Here is a 16,839-nt window from a genome sequence, read left to right on the forward strand (position 1 = left end):
TCAGGGGTGGCTTTGCCAAAGGACCATGACTTTGCTTGGTGTAATTAGATGATGCATTGCCCCCTAGTGGTGGCTCACGCTTGCAGGAGAAGCTGTGACTTAAATTGGATGATCCTTTGGTGGGGGAAGACTGATTGCAAAACAGAAGGGGAATTACGATTGCTGGTGGGGAGCTGTGAGATAGAGAGACGGAGATGTATATATACCTGCAAGTTCAATGTAAACATGCCCAGGCTAAGTAGCAGCTGTTTCTTGTAGAAGGAGAAGCAGATTAAGGCCAGCCAGTAGAATAGCATCATTCAACAGGGATGACTGAGGCCCCTGACTTGGCAGGAAATCGAGGAGCACTTTGAACTGTGATTATTATTATTAATAATCCTGCTTGGACTACTCCCGCTTGGACTACTGCAATGCGCTCTACGTGGGGCTACCTTTGAAGGTGACTTGGAAACTACAACTAACCCAGAATGCGGCAGCTAGACTGGTGACTGGGAGCGGCTGCCGAGACCACATAACACCTGTCTTGAAAGATCTACATTGGCTCCCAGTACGTTTCCGAGCACAATTCAAAGTGTTGGTGCTGACCTTTAAAGCCCTAAATGGCCTCGGTCCAGTATACCTGAAGGAGCGTCTCCACCTCCATCATTCTGCCCGGACACTGAGGTCCAGCACCCAGGGCCTTCTGGCGGTTCCCTCGTTGCGAGAAGCCAAGTTGCAGGGAACTAGGCAGAGGGCCTTCTCGGTGGTGGCGCCTGCCCTGTGGAACACCCTCCCATCATATGTCAAAGAGAAAAACAGCTACCAGATTTTTAGAAGACATCTGAAGGCAGCCCTGTTCAGGGAGGCTTTTAATGTTTATTAGATTACTGTGTTTTATTTTTCTGTTGGAAGCTGCCCAGAGTGGCTGGGGAAACCCAGCCAGATGGGTGGGGTATAAATAATATATTATTATTATACCCCACCCATCTGGCTGGGTATACCTAGCTACTCTGGGGTTAATTAAAAAGAATATTAAAAATAGAATCAAACATTGCAAACTTTTCTAAACAGGGCTGCCTTCAGGTGTCTTCTAAAAGGAAACGATGCCTTATGAGGAACGGCTTAGGGAGCTGGGCATGTTTAGCCTGGAGAAGAGAAGGTTAAGGGGTGATATGATAGCCATGTTCAAATATATAAAAGGATGCCATATAGAAGAGGGAGAAAGGTTGTTTTCTGCTGCTCCAGAGAAGCGGACACGGAGCAATGGATTCAAACTACAAGAAAGAAGATTCCACCTCAACATTAGGAAGAACTTCCTGACAGCAAGAGTTGTTCGGCAGTGGAATTTGCTGTCAAGGAGTGTGGTGGAGTCTCCTCCTTTGGAGGTCTTTAAGCAGAGGCTTGATAGCCATATGTCAAGAATGCTTTGATGGTGTTTCCTGCTTGGACTGTATGGCCCTTGTGGTCTCTTCCAACTCTATGATTCTATGATTCTACAAGTCAGATAGTTGTTTATTTCCTTGACATCTGATAGGAGGGCATTCCATAGGGCGTGTACCGCTACCGAGAAGGCCCATTGCATCCCAGTTTGGTTTCCTGGAGATCCCCAAAGCACAGCACAGACCTAGACGTGTCTTTGTCTCCCCAGCTTCCAGCATCGGTCAAACTCACACTCCCAACTCTCCCTGTTGTCCTCTTGTTCTTCATCCAAGGATGTCGTGGTGTTTCCTTTTGTTTCTATGGCCAAAGAGCTCACTCTTTGACCAAAGGAAGCTTCCTCTGATAGATTCTAGGCTCACATATGCAGGATCACGGGTTTGGAAGAGGCTAGTGGGTGTCGTTTGGATTGATGAGCCAAACCAAGAATAACACTGGCAATGGGTTCTGTGAATGTTCCATCAGCAGAAGGATTTCTGCTTCTGCAACAGAATATTCTGCTTTCCTCCCATAGATTGGTTCAAAGGGTTCCCCTAATCCTCTGGAGCAGAGTTGGGGGGGGGAGGGAAAGTCCCTTGGCCCAAGTGGAAATTCTTGCACTGATAGGATGTGGCAGTGGAATATCACCCAATATTCAACTAGATGGTCACAGAATCGTGGAATTGTAGAGTTTCAAGGGGCCACGAGAGTCATCTAGACCAAACTCCTGCAATGCAGGAATCTTTTGCCTAGGGTCCCATCCATATTGGCCCCACACACCAGAAACAAAACAATACAGAGAAAGAAAATAAAACAGGCACCTTTTATCCTATGTGGTGGAAATGTAAGGTAATAAAAGAATTTTTTGAAATGATATATAATGAATCGAAAAAAATGTTAAAAATAACCTTTTCTTTAAAACCCAGAAGCCTTCCTTTTAGGGATTTTAGGTGCCGAAATCCCAAGGGAGCAGAAAAGTCTATTCATGTATGCAACCACGGCTGCGCGGATGTTATTGGCCCAGAGGTGGAAAGAAGATAAACCAGAGAAGAATGGCAGGTCAAGTTGGTGGATGATGCTGAAATGGCCAAAATGACAGGAAGAATCAGAAATTAGGAAGAGCAAAATTTTAATAAGGAATGCGGAAAATTTCTAACTTATCTTAAAACCATTGTAAACAGTTAAAATCATTAGTAGGATTGGAATATCACCTGTAGTCTAATGCTGAATTTTGGACACAATGGAGAGGTTAGGAATTGCAGAGCATTTACATCTTATGAGGGTCTGGCTTCCCCATTAAGGGCAGTGTTGGATTCATAGGACAGCAAAGAGCTGTCCTTTGTGTCTCTTTGTTCCAGCCTATCACAGAATTGTAGAGTTGGAAGGGACCCAAAGGGTCATCTAGTCCAACCCCCTGCAAGGCGAGGCATCTCAGCTAAAGCGTCCATGACAGATGGCTGTCCAACCTCTGCTTAAAAACCTCCAAGGATGGAGCGTCTATAACTTCCCGAGGGACACCATTCCACTGTCAAACAGCTCTTACTGTCAGAAAGTTCCCCCCTATGTTCTTGTAACTTGAAGCCATTCATTCGAGTCTTAACCCTCCAGAGCAGGAGAAAACACGCTTCCTCCATCTTCCATCTGGATGTTTATTGTTTGTTTACAGATACTGTTGTTGCCTTGGTGATATTATTCTGTGTCGATTGCAGTAGTCATTGCATCTCCACCCTGTTCATTGTTTTATTGCCATCTTCCATGTGACAGCTCTTGAGATATTTGAAGATGGCTATCATATCTCCTCTCAGTCTCCTCTTTTCCAGGCTAAACATACCCAGCTCCTTCAACTGTTCCTCATCAGGCTTGGTTTCCAGAGCCTTGAACATCTTGGTTGCCCTCCTCTGCCCATGTTCCAACATCCTTCCTAAATTGTGCTGCCCAGAATTAGACACAATATCCCAGGTCACTGGTCTCATCACCTCCTGGCAAATAGAAGGGGAAGAAATGGAGGCAGTGAGAGATTTTACTTTCTTGGGCTCCTTGATCACTGCAGATGGTGACAGCAGTCACGAAATTAAAAGACGCCTGCTTCTTGGGAGAAAAGCAATGACAAACCTAGACAGCATCTTAAAAAGCAGAGACATCACCTTGCCAACAAAGGTCCGTATAGTTAAAGCTATGGTTTTCCCAATAGTGATGTATGGAAGTGAGAGCTGGACCATAAAGAAGGGTGATCGCCGAAGAATTGATGCTTTTGAATTATGGTGCTGGAGGAGACTCTTGAGAGTCCCATGGACTGCAAGAAGATCAAACCTATCCATTCTGAAGGAAATCTGCCCTGAGTGCTCACTGGAAGGACAGATCGTGAAGCTGAGGCTCCAATACTTTGGCCACCTCATGAGAAGAGAAGAATCCTTGGAAAAGACCCTGATGTTGGGAAAGATGGAGGGCACAAGGAGAAGGGGACGACAGAGGATGAGATGGCTGGATAGTGTTCTCGAAGCTACGAACATGAGTTTGACCAAACTGCAGGAGGCAGTGGAAGACAGGAGTGCCTGGCGTGCTTCGTGACATGGGGTCACGAAGAGTCGGACACGACTAAACGACTAAACAATGGCCCATCCAGCGAGCTCTGCAGAGCAGGCTTGTCTTGCCAGCATAACTAAACCCAGGGGGTTTCCTCTTTTGGCAAAGTTTAATCAAACCTTGATCAATTCTAACTTTTACTAAATCATAACACTTTGGTGACAAACACATTTAATTAATACAATAATAACTTACATGGCTTTGAAAGACAGATTCATGGAGGAGAGAGCTATCAATGGCTACTAGTTGCTGGAAACCACAGGAAGGGAGAGGTGTCTTGTGTTTGAATCCTGCTTGCAGTTTTCCCACAGGGATCTGGTCAGCCACTGTGAGAACAGGATGCTGGACAAGATGGGCCACTGCCCTGATTCAGCAAGGGGTTGGTCAATATTGTGTGGCAGGCTCAGTTCTCACAAGGCTGCTTTCAGAGCCTCACAATTGTCTGCACATAATTCAGGAATTTTTGGCCGGGTGGGGAGGCATTGCTTGAAGAGGCATCACTCCCTTTTTGCCATAGGTGGCCTGCCACCGACTTAAGCTCCATTCGGAACTCCTGAATAGAGCTAAAGAAACAGACATTCGTCTTATCCAACTGTTTGAGTCTCTCTACAAATATTCACATGGAATAAAGGAACCCAGGTAGGACGGGTTAAACCACAGAGCCTAGGGCTTGCTGAAAAGAAGGTTGGCGGTTTGAATCCCCGCAACAGGGTGAGCTCCCGTTGCTCAGTCCCGGCTCCTGCCAACCCAGCAGTTCGAAAGCACATTGAAGTGCAAGTAGATAAATAGGTACCGCTCCAAGCGGGAAGGTAAACGGCGTTTCCATGTGCTGCTCTGGTTCGGCAGAAGCGTCTTTGTCATGCTGGCCACATGACCTGGAAGCTGTACACTGGCTCCCTCGGCCAATAATGCGAGATGAGCGCCATAACCCCAGAGTCGGTCACGACTGGACCTAAAGGTTTGCCGTGGACGGACGCCGGAATGGACGCTAGACGAGGTGGAACGGTATTACTGTATTCTCTGTTTCTCTGAACGATCTTTCTGAAAGTGTGGTGTTGTGAGATTCTTAAAACTTTGTGCGCCACCTTGTGCCCAACTTCTCTCACTATCCATACATTTTCCTTTGTTCGCCTTTTGGCCAGAAGATGGCAGCAATACTTTATTTTTCCCTTCATGGCCAATTCATTCCGGACTTGGTTTGTCTGTTCCAGTTTAGGCTGCCGCTGGGGAATTGCTTGTTCGGATGTTCTCTCTCCATCCACATGGAGAACCAGCATACTTGGGAGAAGAGCCATGCCAGATATTTCATGCCTGACATACTAGCTTTCCTTGTGCATGGTGTGTGTGTGTGGTTGTGGGGCTTTCTTATATATAAAAAATAAGGGGACATTTTAAACATTCAGAATGTGTGAAGTGTAAAGTGCGGTGTAGTGGTTGAAAGTGGCAGACTAGGACGTGGGGTTCAAATCCCCATTCAGCCATGAAACTCTCTGGGTGACCTTACAGGGTTGTTGTGGAATTAAATGAGGAGGTGAAGAACCATCTACTTCACCTTGAGCTCCTTGGCAAGAAGTTGGGATATAAATGCAATAAATAAATTAGTAAGTCCAGGAGCTCCCCAAGACAGTAGCTAAATTCCTCTATTTGATCTTTTGCCGCCGAAGTACATTGGAGGACCCTGCCCTTGTTGGAGACCCACAGAGGTGAAATAGATTGCTGGCCCCTCTTCCCTTTGGCAAGAGACTGTACTGATGATATGGCGATGAGATCGTACTGGCCTATTTACTTTGAACGTTTGTAAGTGATGCCAATAAAGGTTTCCAGCCTTTACTACTTTTAGCACACCTGAATTAGTAATATGGACTAGTACTAAACGAGGCTAAGGCATATTTTGCAGGAGGCACTACAACACATCCTGGGAAATTTAGGTTTTGCAAGGTTAAAGTGTATTAAAGTGCTCTACAGCCCTAGTACAAGAATCCCGCTTTTTAAAAGGAACGGAAACGCATTGAAAAGTGTGGGATGAACAAAACGACTAACAGGAAGACGCATAAACACCCTGCAAACGAATCAGAGCAAATGCTCAGTAAAGACCGGATATAATCCAACTTCCTCTTAAGCTTCGTGCAACCAAATCGGGATGAACGATCAATGAATAGGCAATCTGGAGGCGCTCCCACCCCTTCCCAAAGGATCGTTGCTATTTGTGAGCGACACTTTGCGCTAAGCGCATGAAATCCAGTGAGAGAGCACTGGACGTTTTCCAGCAAGTGCTGCCGGCATGCTCTAAGTTAGTCTTTATCTGCTTCTCCTCCTGCCAACCTTTAGCACCGTCCCCTGGCTGTCCCTAGGTGCTTTTCGCTTGCTATGAAAGTCGCCTTTGCCTGGCTGACAGCAGAACTGGGATGCCTGACATGGGAGGTGGGACTCAGTGGAGATCTCTCACCTCCTCTGGCAGTGCTTGAGCTTTGAGACACCCAGCAGAGTTCTTGGGCAGTAGATGCAGGGCAGACAAACGGGGCGTCCTCCTTGCAGGGCACGCCATTGGTTCCTGGGACTCAATTGGGGTAATGGCCACAAGGACTCATCTAGCCCAGAATCCTGTTCTCACAGTGGCCAACTGCAAGCAAGTCCCAAGTCCACTCCTGCAGTTCCCAACAACTGGTATTGAGCCACTGAAAACCTTCTCCTCCATGAATTTGCCCAGTTCTCTTCTAAAGCCATCCAGGTTGGTGGCCATCACTGGAACTATGAGCCAATCTTCCAACATTTGGCTCCATAGGACTGTTAAGAATAATTATTTGCTTGATACTGAAATGGCGAATGCCTAAATGTGTATTGGTAACTCAGGGGGAATTCCACTGCAGTGTTCTAAGGGATTCTGAGCTGATAATTAACTATTGCTGTTTTCTGCTAGCTAACACAGGAGTGTTTAACCTTATATCACATGAGAGGTATTGAATCGCAAAATCTCCACCTTAGTGGCCAGAGTGTCCTTTGTTCTCTGTGAGAGTAAGGATGCAAATGAAGCTTTCCAAGAGCGCACAGCCCCAGGCAGGATGCAGCCTGTGGGGAGAGACAGACCTCTGCTTCTAGGTCTGTTTGGAGTATTTCATATTTTGTAAGACGCTGAGCCTGTGCCTTGGACTGGCATGTGTCTTATGGAACTGTTTGGATGTAACATTTGATGCTTTTGTTTTGAAGAAAGTTATGCAAGCAGAGTTTTAATTCAACAATGTTTCGTTTCCAAAAAGGAGTCAAGTTTTCATGCATCCACTCGCTTTAAACTGCGCAATATTCATATCCCTAAGTTCTAAAGTTAGGAGATAGGGAGAAAAACCACTCTCTGTCCTCTTTCTCCACATTATACATAATTTGATGCACCCTCTTTCATGTCGCCTCTTAACTTGGCTTTTCTCTAAAGAGCCCCCGATACAGCAACCTCTCCTCATAGGGAAGAGACTGCATTCCCTGGATCAATTTGGCAGCCCTTTGCAACACAAGGCGCTCCTGCGAAGGGTGGGCAATTCCCTCACAAACCCTTTCAGCGGGAAACATGAGCTATTTCAGCAGAGGCCAGACAGATATCTGCCAGGGATGCTACAGTTGCACCCTGAGTCACAGGAGGCTCCGTTCGACGACCTCCCAGCTCCCCGTCAAGCGCTATGATTTTTATGAATCCTGTTTAATCCGGGGGTGGGTAGGTGGGAATATCCCTTTGCTCTCAGCTGTTTGGAAAACACCGGGCTAACCAATATGCCTCATGAGAAGAGAAGACTCCCTGGAAAAGACCCTGATGTTGGGAAAGATGGAGGGCACAAGGAGAAGGGGACGACAGAGGACGAGGTGGTTGGACAGTGTTCTCGAAGCTACAAACATGAGTTTGACCAAACTGCGGGCGGCAGTGCAAGACAGGAGTGCCTGGCATGCTCTGGTCCAGGGGGTCACGAAGAGTCAGACACGACTAAACGACTAAACAACAACAACAATTCAAAGGTTAGATGCGGGGAAATGCAAAAATTTAAAGTAAAGGTCACTCAGGAAGAGCAGAAGCTTTCCACGGCAGGGGCGGATTGGACAAAGACGCCTTGCAGACTTCAGGCATGGGGAGGAAGGTGGGGGGAAGGAGAAAAAATGTTTGCAGGGGTAAAGATAGACCTGGGATCTGAAACAGGAGGTGGGGGTGGGCTATGGAAGAGCAGGAAATTTGGTCTGGGTGGGAGATTCTCCTTCCTCTCATTGTCTCTCCCTCCTCCCTGGCAGGCCTCTCATGCGTCACGCTTGCCCTCTAAAAAAATAACCTTCTATCCGAGGTCATTTCCTTCCTCCGTTGCAATCAGCAGATACCGAAGCGGTGGCAGCAAGGCACGGAGGAGGGGCAGCCCCCAGGTGCGTAAAGGTTGCAGGCGGAGAGAGGCACCCGCAGCGATCAAAACAGACAGCCCCAGGCCCACCCAGGCCTTGGGTGGTCTCGAGAAAAGCCCTGCTTGTTTAAGGGATCTGGCTACCGGGAGCCTGTCAGGGTACGTTTTTTTCCACTAGTGTTTGCTGAGAGAAAGGCTGTTTTGATGGGATTTCCAGATTAGCTAGGAACAGGTGTTGGCAGGAAGCGGCCTCCCGAGGAAAGCCTTTGAGGAAGTTTTCAGGACCTGTCTTCTTGACCTATTTTTGAGGCACGGCATTTCTTTCTCAAGAATGGTCGGAGCCCACAGAAGACGTGCTTGCAGTTCCCTGAGCCTCATAGCTCAAAAACTACCGTCTTCCCTCAGCCAATCTCTGCTCTCTCCCCCACCCCACCCCCCAAAAAAGCTGAATTGAAAATATGTTGTGTTTTACTGCAGCCGGTTACTGCTGTTGGTAACTTTAGAATTCTATTTTAGAGGATTTGTCACAGTACTGCACACCATCACGCGAAAGGCAGGATATGAATCCCATAAATAAAAATAAAATAAAAAATAAATAAAAAATACACAATTGGTTGGCATTCACTGGCTTTTCCATCCAGATCCTTTAATGTTCAAAAGCTATAGGCTCCTTGGCATCTCTTAATTTATTTTTCTTCCATATTGATCTTTGTGGCCACATAAGGTGCTGTAGCTCTCCAACAATTTTGACTTCACCCCCAAAGGGACACTCCTCCATTGTCTCACACAAAAGATGGACGCCATAGACAAAACTGTCAAATGATAAATATCATTGCACGTCACACCGATCTGCCCTGCCAAATACTATTTACCATTGCATGTCAATTATCAAATGCACTCAGATACCATTGCATGTCATCCCTCAAATATGCAGGTACTGATATAATAAATGTAAAATCATTTATGAAATCACTCTGAGCTGCAGGGTCTCACTCTATGCATTTAATTGTTATATGGAATTCCATGCCACGGCCACTGATTTAGATGGCTTTGAAAGGGGATTAGTCAAATTTGTAAAGGATATGGCAAATAGCCAGGATGGCTAGGTGGAAATTCCTGATTCAGAATATTGTGTCATATCCTGCTTGTAGACTTTCTAAAAAGCTTCTGACTGGGTTATTTGACATTGCACTGGGAACTTGGATGTTGAATTTGATAGGCCTTTGGGTCTGATCCAGCATGGCGTTTCTTAACATGCCATTGCACGACAAGCTCTCAAACACGGTGAAATATCAAACGGTTAAATCAAATATCCCAGTGATAAAAATGTAGATAGCTTAATAACTGCTGGCCGTACAGCAATTCTTTGATTTGTTTTTCTTTTGAAACCCTAAGAACGTTGCTCTAAAATGTTCTGTTTTCTGACACTTTAATCCAGGCATCCCCAAACTTCGGCCCTCCAAATGTTTTGGACTACAATTCCCATCTTCCCCAACCATTGGTCCTGTTAGCTAGGGGTCATGGGAGTTGTAGGCCAAAACATCCGGAGGGCCGCAGTTTGGGGATGCCTGCTTTAATCTATAAAGCATTACCTCTTGCTCTGATGCAATGTCGTCTAATGTCAAAGTGTGAGACGGCAGGAAATCACACCATTCAAAGTTGGAGTTAACTCTTGATTAGCAAAAACACTGTCTTCACCTGCTAGAGTGTCAGACCTAATGGGCACAGCAGCTCATCTCCGGTAGGTTTTGCCCCATGAAGCAGTTGCCAAGACTGAAAGTCCCCGGCTTTCCACAGCTGTATATGTCTCCTTCTTTCCCCATCCCCGTCCCCCAAGCAATCGGAGACTGTACTGCGTGAAGCCAACCTCTTCTCCTCCCTCTTCATGCCTCTTCTGGTTCTGGGAGACAAGGGGGAGGGAAAGCTTATCACAACAGGAGGGGGATGCACCCATGACTCTTCACCAGCCTGACTCAGCTCTGCCTCTTGGCTTCCCTCCTCCCACTTGCCTGCTTCAGCTTCTGATTCTTGACTGCTCTCTGTCACAGACTCTCCCAGCTCACTAAGCCCTGTTGCCGCTTCACTTCCAACACATCCTCTTCCCAGTCTTCCCCCTCTTCTCCCTCTGACAACTCACTGTTGTCCCACTACCACTCACTGGGCTCTGCACCTTCTTTCCCTGGTGGTTTCCCAGCTGGTTCCTCCCACCATTCCTCTGCATCCAACCAGTCCATGACATCTAACCTGCCTGCGAACATCACCAGAAACTCCAGCAGCAGCTGCAATGTACAAGGCCTTCTGCTTGCACAATGGGGCTTCCCCTCTTGCTGTCCTCCACCCCAAATTACCTTTAGGGGCATGTCAGGAGAACCCCTGAGACAGCGTTCAGAGAGACAAGAAAGGGAATCATTCTGTCTGGCAAGCGAAACACTTGCACTAACAAAACATTCTTCATAGCATGACGTTGAATTCCACCCGTTGTCTGGATGTTCTCCAACTAGGGATGGAGGAGAGAACCAACTCAATTCACATTTACAGGTGAAGCGACCAGATCCACACTTTCTGGAATAATTCATTAGTGGAAGCACATAGAGTTTCCAAAATCCACATTTCTCTGAATTTTGCATTGTAGCTCTCCTCCCTGAATTATGTTTATAAAATGCCCACATTTTTTGGATTGGGAGGGGAGAAGTGTGTAGAATGGTGAAAAGAACATGCAACAACAACAAAAAAAATGCATTACATGGAGGGAAGCTGCTTGCCCAAATGTGCATGTTAGGCAAAATCACTTACAAAAAATTGTAGGGTAGGAGACTAAATGCTAAAATGCTTGTGAATTTTCATGTGGGCTTTTCTAAAGTAATAAAAACAAAATTGCAAAATGACACTGAATTGTGGAGAACCGAACTTAAAGCTGGAAATGGAGAGAAACCAAAATGGAACAATTTGCCCCCCGCCCCTCACCTCCTCTCTACGCCCAGAAAACGGCTTCCTGCCATGTTTTCACAACAGCCTTCAGTGTTTCTCTCCTGCCGCTCCAGCAATCCTGCTACTGCACACAGTTCAGGAAATTACTGCCAGGCAAGTGCCAGGGGACTTGATAGCAATTTGACCGTTGAAGACTGTGGCCATTCTACAAATCTATTGTGACACCAACACTTCCTTTTTCTCTTTGCTGCTCTCCTTTTATTTCTTTACTCTGCCGCTGCCCCCCCCCCACCTTGCTGGAGTTTCTAGGCTTGCTTCCAAGGCCAGATTAAAGAGAAACGAGAGAGAGAGAGAGAGAGAGAGAGAGAGAGAGAGAGAGAGAGAGAGAGAGAGAGAGAGAGAGAGAGCGCACTCAGAAATTAAGCAGCTGGCTCTACTTCAAATCGAATTGATCAATATTATGATTTTGCAATCAGATGACATGCTTCTTGCTGGGAGGGGGATTGGGGGGGCCCCTCAGCGAAATCAAAACAGCTCCTGGCAGACGGCAGCAAAATTGCTGGCATATTTCAGGCATAATGATCTTCGGTGCAAACCACCACCTCCTTTCCCTGAAGTGCTGTCGCTGGCAGGAAGGAGGGGAGGGAAATTATGGCACAAGCCTCTGGTTTTTCATCTCGTGGGGCTCCGCCAGCATTAAATGAGCAGCCCTCGCTGCCATTTGGCTGCCCGCAGGGGAGGCAGGTAGATCCGAACGGAGGAAACTCTGCCTTGCCAGCTTCCTCCATCTCCAGGATTAATAACAAGGCGTTTATTGGAACAGAGAAAAACCCAACAGGCAACAAACAAGCAGTGGGGCTGCAGAATTGCAGGAACAGACCTGGATATTGTTATGAGGCTTCTGCAGGCAGTCAATAGCAAGGTTAATTTAACATGTCAACAGTGGGGGGTGGGGGTGGAAAACCAGGGGACTGTGGCCCCCAAGACACCCCCCAATGACATTAAAATATTTACTGCCCTTGCAGATCCCCCGCTGTGATCCCATGATGCCCAAAGCTTTTTTGCTGGTCCCCCGAAATCCCCACCACATTTTCTTCTTTAGGGTACGCTTGTTCTCCAGGTTCACCCCATGCTTTTTCTGTGTCTCTCTCGCTGCAGTTGGATGGTAGTCATTCGCAGGGTCCCAATCCCCAGCCCCACCCTCAATATTATGTCCCCTGATGACCTCGGCCTCCACACAAGGGAAGAGAAAGTCTGTAGCAGGGAGCTGGTTCTATGGCATTTCACACCCTAAACAAACAGAGTCCAGAATTGCACTGTGTGTGTGTGTGTGTGTGTGTGTGTGTGTGTGTGTGTGTGTGTCTGCAGGCTCACCAAGGCAGGCTTTCCCCTCCAACATGTGGGCATGGTCAAGTAAGTTGAAACCAATCTAACCTCCTTGAGGCTTGGGACCTCCAAAGTGTTGTTATTTGTGGACCTTAAGGTCCTCCGTGGGGCATACCAGGCAAGGCGGTCCCGTAGGTACGAGGATCCTAAGCCACATAGGGCTTTAAAGGTCAAAACCAGCACCTTAAACCTGACCCTGTACGCCACTGGGAGCCAGTGCAGCTGGTAAAACACTGGGTGAATATTGTCCCATGGCAAGGACCCCGTAAAGAGCCTCGCCGCGGCATTCTGCACCCGCTGGAGTTTCTGGGTCAGCTTTAAGGGCAGCCCTGTGTAGAGCGAGTTACAATAATCAAGCCTGGAGGTGACCGTTGCATGGATCACTGTGGCCAGATCAGGGCGAGAGAGGTAAGGGACCAATGGCTTGATACAGCAGAGATGGAAAAATGCCACTTTTGCTGTGGCTACAACCTCATAGAATGGTGAAACGAAACAAAACATGACTACAGTCAATACAACATTTTATTTTAGACACCTATGGGACTAAAAGAGAGTCCCATGGACTGCAAGAAGATCAAACCTGTCCATTCTGAAGTAAATCAGCCCTGAGTGCTCACTGGAAGCACAGATCCTGAAGCTGAGGCTCCAATACTTTGGCCACCTCATGAGAAGAGAAGAATCATAGAATCATAGAGTTGGAAGAGACCACAAGGGCCATCCAGTCCAACCCCCTGCCAAGCAGGAAACACCATCAAAACATTCTTGGCATATGCCTGTCAAGCCTCTGCTTAAAGACCTCCAAAGAAGGAGACTCCACCACACTCCTCGGTAGCAAATTCCACTGCCAAACAGCTCTTACTGTCAGGAAGTTCTTCCTAATGTTTAGGTGGAATCTTATTTCTTGTAGCTTGAAGAAAAGACCCTGATGTTGGGAAAGATGGAGGGCACAAGGAGAAGGGGACGACAAAGGATGAGATGGTTGGACAGTGTTCTCGAAGCTACTACCAACATGAGGTTAACCAAGCTGCGGGAGGCAGTGGAAGACAGGAGTGTCTTGCATGCTCTGGTCCATGGGGTCACGAAGAGTCGGACACAACTAAACGACTAAACAACAACAACATGAGACTAAATACTACATGAAGCACTTTTTACAAAATACTATTTTTTTCTGGTTTTTCTAGCAACATACATACAGTTTCGTCATATGGAAGCTTCCTTGCAATGTCATTTTCTAGAGACAATAAGCTTAAAGAATTTAAGCACTCTTCAGTCATGGTAGACTGAAATTTGTTATTTATAAAGGATAGCTTTTAAAAATCAATTTCTGCTTCATAGCTCATGATACGCAATGTCAAGTACGGCTTAAGTGCAGTAGTAATATTGGGGAACACTTCAATTAGGTTTTGGTCACAAATAAGCTGCAGAACTTTTGTGCATTGCATTTTAGATGGAGTGTTTTCCTCTGGGATTTCCCAAAGTGCAAATATTCTTTGAACTGATAACACTCATTTACTGATTTGAGGTTAATATTGTCTTTGTAATGTGATATTATCAGTTTAATCCTGTCCTCATTAATTTCAGAATTGTTCACCAGTTCTGGAAGAAATTTGAAGCTTTTCATAACCTGCTCATATGGGTCAATCCTTTTGCTCATCTGGATTGCCAAGCAGTCACCGAGCTGATATAAATTTGTCAGCTCCTTTCAAAAAGGCAATACCACTTGTTGCATCTGAAAATTTATTCGTAACAATGTGTTTGGAAGCACCAGAATAACTTTGGGTGGTATCTTCACACTAACCTTTAGTTTCTGATTCACAGTGTGCAATCCTATTGGCTGAATTTTCTCCGAGTTCTTTAACGAATGAAAGTAGATAGCAGGAGACAAACTTTAAATACCAGGGGTTTGGAGTTTTCTACTCCCCCCCCCAAAAAAATGCTCTAGCACTTCTTCCCAAACGACTTTTTTTTAAAAAAGCACATTCCATCTTTGCCAACTTGTGATATAAACTCCTTGCATTTGGTTTACATTCAGGCTTCTCTTCTGAGTCTTCAAAAATATGAGAGTTGTGTAATTAAAATTGGATCTACAGTACTAGAGCTAAAAATTTAAAACTTCTGGGGCCCCTCTGGGATTAAGGATCCTGAATTTTAAGTTTCATTAGTTTCATAGTAGATCTGCCCCTAACTGGGGCTTATGACAAACTGGTGCGTGAGGAAAGGGTTAAGCCACTCCCCTGCCAATCGAAGGATCTCTGATGAAGAGTGTATCCTTTTCACAGGAGAGGCAGCGGGTTTTGAAGAGGTGACACAGGGCCAAGAATGTCCCGTTCCCAAGTAAGTTTGCTACTCATTCACTCACTAAGCTTGCTACTAAGGGGTTGTTGATTCATCTTTCATGAGGTCTTTCAATGGGAAATGTTGTTATGCTGTTTTGGCTCTTGGTTGGTTGGTTGGTTGTGCAAAGGTATTGAATCATAGAACTGTAGAGTTGGAAGGGAACCTGAGAGTCATCTAGTCCAACCTCCTGAAATGCAGGAACCACAGCTAAAGAATCTCTAACAGATGGTCATCCAACCCAGGGGCGTCTTAGCCATAGAGGCTAGTGGCGCGGAGAACCATGGCGCCAAGTGCTGGAGGGCGTTGGAGGGTACCACGGAAGAGGCGGAGGCCGGGCACGGCGCCTCCCCGCATCAGCTCGCTGCCCTCGCCCGCCTCCGCCATGCAGAGCGGCGCCCGGAGCCTCCGTCCCGTCGGAGTGCTGCCCGCCCGCAGGGCTGCCTCTTGCCTTTCCCATCTCCCCCTCGGTGAAGGGGCCCTCAGGGCATGCCGGCGGGAGGTGCCGAAGCGCCAAGGCCCACCACGACGTGCGCGCACTTCGCCCAACTCTTGCAGCGTATGAGGGCTGCCAGGAGGTGGCCGGCCGCCGGGGGCGAGCCCTAGAGCCTCCGCCTATTCCCCGCAGTAAAAAGGTGAAACGAGGGGTGGGGCACCGGAGGGATCTTTGAATGGGGGCGGGGTGCCGGAGGGATCTTTGAACCACGGCACCGGGTATCCTTGAGACGGCCCTGATACAAGCTCTGCTTAAAAACCTCCAGTGAACAAAAGTCCACCACCTCCCAAAGCAGCCTGTTCCACTGCTGAACAGTTCATACTGTCAGAAAGTTTCTCCTAATGTTTAGCTAGAATCTCATTCCTTGAGATTTGAATGAATTGGTTCAGGTCCTACCCTCTGGAGCAGCAGGAAGCAAGCTTGCTCCATCTTCCATGGGGCAGCCCTTCAGATATTTGATATCTCCGAAATTTCATCTTGCATCCAGATTTTTGCCTGGTGTGTTGTACCTTGAACATCCGCCTGGTTTCAGCATGCAGAGAGCTCAGAAACTGGAGGTTTTCATGGCATGGAGATAAGCATTACTGCCTCCTCACATCTGCACATCAAAGTGCTTTCAAAGACACAGTTGTGTGACCTGCCGAACAGTTAGCAACTATCATTGAAAAATCAACCTCACTTGCTTTCATTCTACATTGTAAACTACTTTAACCGAAACCTAACAAATTAATTAACTAAAAACTGCAGCCTGACGTTAAAGTTGTCGTTAAAGTATTTGAATTATTAACGAAAGAGGTGACCCCAATTAACCAGCCAGCAGATGTTTAATTATTTTTATGAATAATTCTAAAGAGTCCAGGCACAGGCTCCTTCTTAGGCAATGAGGACAATTCTTACGATGACAGTTGTCATTTTAAAACAAAGTAAGTGTGCTTTTGTTCTTGAGAACATTTGCTTTTCTCCTTCATTTATTATTTTATTATTTTTATTTATTTATACTCCGCCTTTCCCCCTAATGGGACGCAGGGCGACTTACTGCTAAAAATAAGAACCGTTACAAACAGAGGAGAAAAACAATAATTAAAAAACAACTGAACATTGGTAGAATTAAAACTATGCATCTATATAAAAAAATCTATTAAAACCATTATAAATAAATAACAATAAAAAAGAGCACAGCAGCAGCCCTTTCATTGAAAGCAGTCAGTTCCCAAAAACCTATTGGAACAAGAAAGTCTTCACCTGCTTGCATAAGTATGCAGAGTTCGTTAATTAATCTGGTCAATAACAGACATGATAGATATTCGTCGAAGGATGGTCTATGCTACAGATCAGTCCTAAATTGAAGGCCCA

The sequence above is a fragment of the Zootoca vivipara genome, chromosome 1 (genome assembly GCF_963506605.1).
Source record: "Zootoca vivipara chromosome 1, rZooViv1.1, whole genome shotgun sequence".
In the NCBI taxonomy this organism is placed as follows: Eukaryota; Metazoa; Chordata; class Lepidosauria; order Squamata; family Lacertidae; genus Zootoca; species Zootoca vivipara.